Here is a 7,627-nt window from a genome sequence, read left to right on the forward strand (position 1 = left end):
AACTTCCCTATTCCCATGTAGAAAAGATTAAACATAATTCTTAAGAAGAGGTTATGCAATAAAAAATCCTCAATTTACATAATTCATTAACGAGTATCTATGAATTATATAAATTGAGTATTTTTTATTGGATAACCTCTTCCGGGAGGAGAGTGATGGAAATGGAGATACAGGGAACGAGAAGGAGAGGGAGACCAAAGCGAAGGTGGATGGACTGTATCAAGGATGACCTTTGATCAAAGGGATTAACCGGTGATGAGGTGTGGGACAGAGGTAAAGGGAGAACACTGGCCAGAAACATCGACCCCACATAAAAGTGGGTAAAGATGCAGACACAAAGAAGAAGATAGATACTCGTTAATATTTCATTTATATGTTTCATTTTGCAGTTAGTAGAATGTGTGTTTATCTCTTTAAAGGAATGTATGAAGGTGGTTTTCCTTTCAAAATACTTGATAACCTGTTATGTTATTGTAACTTTGGAGCTGTTTAGTATAACTCCGTTTGTATAACCATTTGTAATGGACATTTTGAAACCCTCTTGATAGGAAAACCTGTGAATTACATTCTCTCATTTTTACTTATTGTTCATTTTCATTAAGCAGGTTTTTTTTTTTTTCATTAGTAAAACATATACACATACTTGTTGATTTGCCGCCTTTTGGCCTTTTCATGTCCAATATTTTAATTGACGATACATAAAGATAATATACTATGTTTGATTGACTATCCTAAAGATATATGTAAAATCGAGTAATTGTCTAATACATTTATAAATGAATATGAAATGAAATATAAGTCTAAAGGAATTAAGATAGCTATGAAATTCTCTGAACAGAAAATATATAAGAATCTATTGATAGAGAAATCTAACGGTTTTAGAACTCACATGCGTACTAATACATATGTCAAATATGACAACTGAGATATAACAAAGTGATAGTTAAACACCAGTAAAAAGAACTAGGTAAACACATTACATCATTCAGACTTAAGGATAAGGTTAGAGCAGGTTAGCCAAAAATAAGATTATCCTGTAAAGACCCTATTTACTGGATGTAATATTCTATACAAATTATAAAATTGCTAGAAATTATATTCCAATTAAAGGTACATTTCCTGTAGTATAGGCCTAAATATTCTTTTATCTTTAAAGGATCCACACTATCTCCACCCTTATACAGGGGTTTTAAAGGTTTAAAAGACTGCTCATGAATCGCAGAGGCAAGGGATAATGACACTGCCCTATCAAGAAAAATGAGCAGTTGGAATGGTTTATTTTGGAGTCTTTCCAGTACAATTGCGCAGAGGACGAATACCGTTTTGCTAGCAAGAAACGAATGATGACAAACTCTTCATAGATTTATTAGTTTTCCTGAATGTTTTCAGGAGCGCTGTCGTAAGTCATTACCTCCGAATACAAGCGTGTATTTTTCAACCTTCTTTGCTTTTTCTTAAATAGTTTGAATTTTAGTTATATTTTTCATTTAAGATGTAATTGAAGAGCTATGAGCTTAGTTGATTGAATATTTGTAATTATGATGAAGGCAAATTTTTAAGAAGCTCTCTTTCATCAAAACAAGACTTATCTTTTACGCGAGTTTGCGTAACCGAACTAGTACTATCCGCTTTGGATAGGAGACAGCGTCTCGAAACTATCTTGTATACTGAAATACTAAAATATTTGTTTTTTACAATATACATTTTGCCTGTAACGTTGATTGTACGTGGAGAGAGAGAGAGAGAGAGAGAGAGAGAGAGAGAGAGAGAGAGAGAGAGAGAGAGAGAATATATATATATATATATATATATATATATATATATATATATGTGTGTGTGTGTGTGTGTGTGTGTGTGTGTGTGTGTGTGTGTATATATATATGTGTATATATATATATATATATATATATATATATATATATATAGAGAGAGAGAGAGAGAGAGAGAGAGAGAGAGAGAGAGAGAGAGAGAGAGAGAGAGAGAGAGAGAGAGAGAGAGAGAGAGAGAGAGAGAGAGTATATTGAAATGTGTCATGATTGATATAATCTGAAACTGATGTACCACGAAGTGTGCCTAATGAAACTATACACTATTACCAGCAGGCGCGAGAATTAAAAAATTGCAGATTTATGATCATAGTTTTCGTTTTGCTTTTTCTGACACAAAAAAAAAATCAAAAGACGTGTTTGGGGATCAATAATAGAACAATAGAATGCTTCAGCAAGTGGCCCATTAGAAGCTCAGGCTATTTCAAAAAGTAAGGCCTTATCATCTCTCGAATATATAAGCTTACTAAAACGGAATACTGCTATTTAGTTTTCCGATAGGCGTTGGTTGCATGTTACTTGTTATATCTGCCACGTAATTAACTCATTTGGAAGCGAATTGTTGAATGAATTTTCTTGTTTGCTTGTTAAAACAAATCCTCAAACTTTTTTTCTTGCAAAGATTACACGGTCGTGCAGTCCATAAATCAAGCTAACTTTAATTTGCCTAATAAAGTTGGTTATCTTGATGTTTAAGCCATGTAAAGATGGAACAGAAGTCTGTTAAAAAGAGAGGCAGTGATTCAACCTCCGTCTGAATCAAATTTCCTTCCTGCCACTAGCACTTCAACATCATATCCGACGTCTTCTGTCGTGTCAACCATTTGTGCAGTTCTTAAACAGGATTTATAGTAGGACATAAGATTCTCAAAAAGGATTTATAGGAGGACACAAGTTTCTCAGATAGGATTCATAGTAGGACATAAGTTTCTCAAAACATCAGATAACCCTAGCATTAATTCTTGGTCGATTAAGAATGAAAAACTCAGCACAGACTTGGCGATCTTATAAGCTAATTATTCACAAACAACAAAGGCTTGTTTTTATGACTCCGATGACATAAGGGCCTTCCTTGAATTTGTCATCGTATTGGGATGACCTTTTGGGAAGAGTTAGTCATAAGTCTTTGTGACAAGCATTTTTTTTGGTTAATGACTTTCATGTCTTCTTTGTTGTGTCTCTGTCCTATTGCGAATAATTTTCACTATTTCTAATCTATCTGAAATTGCATGGCCAGAATTTCGAGGTTCCACAAAGAGAGAGAGAGAGAGAGAGAGAGAGAGAGAGAGAGAGAGAGAGAGAGAGAGAGAGAGAGAGAGAGAGAGAGAGAGAGAGTTGTGACACAATAAAATTGGGAATTAACATTTTGCTCTTTATCTATCGAATATCAACTCGACAGCGTTATGAAAGAGACCAAAAATTTAGCTTTTCATTTATATGTATGACTTACGATTAACCCAAACCGTTCCAAAAAATTTAATTTAAAAAATGTAAAACGTTTAATTTACTGCCAATTTAGTAATGAAAAAAAATCTTCCTAGACCAAGAAACTCTTGGTGTATATCTGAAGACAGTGAGGACCTGAATTCCCGAGATATAACCATCCCAAGAAATTCAAAGGACATGTAAACACACACACACACACACACACACACACAGAGGGAGAGAGAGAGAGAGAGAGAGAGAGAGAGAGAGAGAGAGAGAGAGAGAGAGAGAGAGAGAGATGGGGAGTTGGTTGGAGATGGCCCTGGGGATAGTGGGAAACCTCCAACGTACCCATGGGGAAGTAAGGTTGAGACTTCTAAGGACAAACTTACTAGAAGACAAGGAAAAGCTTCTGAACTTCGTTTCACGGAGTCAAAGAGAAGTGTTAAAGCATACCAGTAAGGGAAGAGGAAATCATTTTCAATTAAAAAGGAGTCTGGGATATGAACCCTGACAGATCTCGTTGGTATAAAAATCTGGGACATGGAGCCAGTTTGAAAGAAGGATCAATTAAATAGGAAAATGGAAATCGCAATTGAAAGTGCCAAAGATATTTCATACTGAACTTTCTGGACAAAAAGTATTTTGGAAAATATACTTGAATAGTCTAAGGTAATTCTAAAAAGTGTGCGGATATGAAAATATTAAAGAAAGAAGAATTGCTGAAATAACTATAATTGTTTACTTAACTTAGTTATTAAATGTCCACTTTGAAGCCAAAACATCATGCGGGTACTTCGAAATTATAGGCCTCTCTAACAAAAGGCGCTTATAAAGCATATTCTTTCTCATTACCGTCATTACAGTACATTGAAATGGAAAACGCGGATTTTGAGGCTATTCGCAATAATTTCCTTTTACAGACTTCCTCCGCTTTAGAAAACAATCCAAGGACACTCACTCAGGGCTACGCTTTTCTATGGATATGCTTTTGAGAGAAGTGTTTATTATTATCTTCTTTATTTTCATGTCTCTATTATACAGGTAATTGCTTGGATGAGGCACAAGCCACCCGTTGAGATACTATCGCTCGAGAGTTATTGGATACTTTGACTGACCTGATAGTAATTCGTTGGATCCTTCTCTGGTTACGGCTCATTTTTCATTTGCCTAGAAATAAACCGAATAGTGTGGCTTATTTACGTTGTTAATAGTTTATATAGGACAGATCTGTTTTGACGTTGTTACTGTTTTTAGAATGATTTATTGTTAATTTATTCTCATCATTTATTTATTTCCTTATTTCCTTTCCTCACTGGGCTATTTTTCCCCATTGGAGTCCTTGGGCTTATAGCATCTTGCTTTTCCAACTAGGGTTGTAGCTTGGCTAGTAATAATAATAATAATAATAATAATAATAATAATAATAATAATAATAATAATAATAATAATAATAATAATAATTGGAAGGTATTGCCTTCCATGTTGCCACGTTGTGGTTGTGGTCGGTGTATCCCCTTAGGTCGAATCAGGAAGGTACGTAGGGAAACGTTATTCTTATAATAGAAAAAAAAAAAAACTCGAAAATGAGTAATGGATAAATGTTACACAAATATATTATACGTCTACGTATATGTATATATACACACTATACATATATATATATATATATATATATATATATATATATATATATATATATATATATATATATATATATATATATATATATATATATATATATATATGCGTAGAAATCACAGGGAACCGTGATGCTCAGATGCAGAAGAACCACGAAACTAGTTAGGACTTAATCTTATATTTTATATTTCTATATTCCATGTCGTTCTTCTGCCTATATATATATATATATATATATATATATATATATATATATATATATATATATATATATATATATACATATATATATATATATATATATATATATATATATATATATATATATATATATATATAATGTATATATAAAGAGAGAGAGAGAGAGAGAGAGAGAGAGAGAGAGAGAGAGAGAGAGAGAAGAGAGAGAGAGAGAGAGAGAGAGAGAGAGAGAGAGTAATAAATCTTAATAATAATTGTCTTTTCATCTTCCTATCTAGTCTCTTGACTTTCCTTCCAAACTGCAAACCAAGCGTTGAACGTCTTCAGAAATTCCTGACTCAAATAAGTCCATAAATCAAATCGCGTAGTTTATTATGAACGTTATTATTATTATTATTATTATTATTATTATTATTATTATTATTATTATTATTATTATTATTATTATTATTATTATCATTATTATTATTATTATGTGATGATGAAGATGATAATGATAATGAGGATGAGTTACTAGAGCATATTGAAACGAGAGAAAAAGAATTTTTTAGCGAGTCGTAAACGGCTTCGAAAGAAAATCTTTCCGTATGTCCAAATAGCTTTCAAAAGAAATAGCCATAGACTAAGCATGGAGTTCTGAAGGACTCCAGAACAGAATTTCTGAATCGCTTTGGAAGAAATCTTTCCTAGATCTCCAAATGGCTTAAAAAAACAATAGCCGTAGTATTAGTATAGAGTTCTGAATGACTCCAAAACAGATTCTTCTCGGAGCTCCCTGACAGGCACCTGAAGAAAATTATACAGGATTTCCAAAAGGCTTCAGAGGACATAGCCATAGACTTAGCATCTCATTTTTTTTTTTTTTTCTAATGAAGCTTGCAGCACCTCTCATGATATGTATGAAGCTATGCATGTTTACGCATGTTGTTATTGACCATTTTCGGATGACTTCTGGAAAGAGTTCTGAATGACTCCAAAACAGAATATTCCCAGAGCTCCCTGACCGGTACCTGAAGAAAATTCTCCCGGATTTCCAAAAGCCTTCAGAAAACATAGCCGTAGACTTAGCATCTCCTTTTTTTCAAATGAAGCTTGCAACACCTCTCATGATCTGTATGAAGCTATGCAAGTTTAAGCATGTTGTTATTGACCATTTTCGGATGACTGCTGGAAAGAGTTCTGAATGTCTCCAAAACAGACTCTTCCCGCAGCTCCCACAACGGCACCTGAAGAAAATTCTCCCGGATTTCCAAAAGGCTTCAGAAGACATAGTCGTAGACTTAGCATCTCCTTTTTTTTTAAAATGAGGCCAACACCTCTCATGATCTGTATGAAGCTATGCAAGTTTACGCATGTTGTTATTGACCATTTTCGGATGACTTTTGGAAAGAGTTCTGAATGTCTCCAAAACAGACTCTTCCCGCAGCTCCCACAACGGCACCTGCAGGAAATTCTCTTGGATTTCCAAAAGGCTTCAGAAGACATAGTCGTAGACTTAGCATCTCCCTTTTTTTCAAATGAAGCCAACACCTCTCATGATCTGTACGAAGCTATGCAAGTTTGCGCAGTGAACATTGTTATGTTGTTATTGACCATTTTTGGATGACTTCTGAGAAGAGTTCTGAATGACTCCAAAACAGAATCTTCACGGAGCTCAAAGAACGGCACCTGAAAAAAAAATTTTCCCGGATTTCCAAAAGGCTTCAGAAGACATACTGTAGCAGTAGACTTAGCATCAACGCTATTATTATTATTATTATTATTATTATTATTATTATTATTATTATTATTATTATTATTATTATTATTATTATTATTATTATTTTATCATTATCATTCTTCTTCTTCTTCTTCTTCTTCTTCTTCTTCTTCTTCTTCTTCTTCTTCTTATTATTATTATTATTATTATTATTCTTCTTCTTCTTCTTCTTCTTCTTCTTCTTCTTCTTCTTCTTCTTCTTCTTCTTCTTATTATTATTATTATTATTATTATTATTATTATTATTATTATTATTATTATTAATATCACTTTTTTTCAGATGAAGCTTGCAACACCTCTCATGATCTGTAGGCAGCTATGCAAGTTTACGCAGTGAACATTGCTATGTTGTTATTGAAACTTTTTGGATCACTTCTGGGAGGAGGTTATCAATTGACTTAAAGAGCTCGCTCTCTGGCGGAACAGGGAGCTGACTGTGAGAAAAGTGTTACTACTACAGGAAGTCAAAGTTACCCTAATGCTAAAAGTATGGCACCTCAAAATAGAGGTCAAGGAGCCCTTAATGCTAAAAGTAAGACACCTCAAAATAGAGGTCAAAGAGCCCTTAATGCTAAATGTATAGCACCTCAAAATAGAGGTCAAAGAGCCCTTAATGCTAAAAGTAGGACACCTCAAAATAGAGGTCAAAGAGCACTTAATGCTAAAAGTATGGCACCTCAAAATAGAGGTCAAAGAGCCCCTAATGCTAAAAGTAGGACACCTCAAAATAGAGGTCAAAGAGCCCCTAATGCTAAAGTAGGACACCTAAAAATAG

This window comes from Palaemon carinicauda, chromosome 45 (assembly GCF_036898095.1).
Source record: "Palaemon carinicauda isolate YSFRI2023 chromosome 45, ASM3689809v2, whole genome shotgun sequence".
Lineage (NCBI taxonomy): Eukaryota > Metazoa > Arthropoda > Malacostraca > Decapoda > Palaemonidae > Palaemon > Palaemon carinicauda.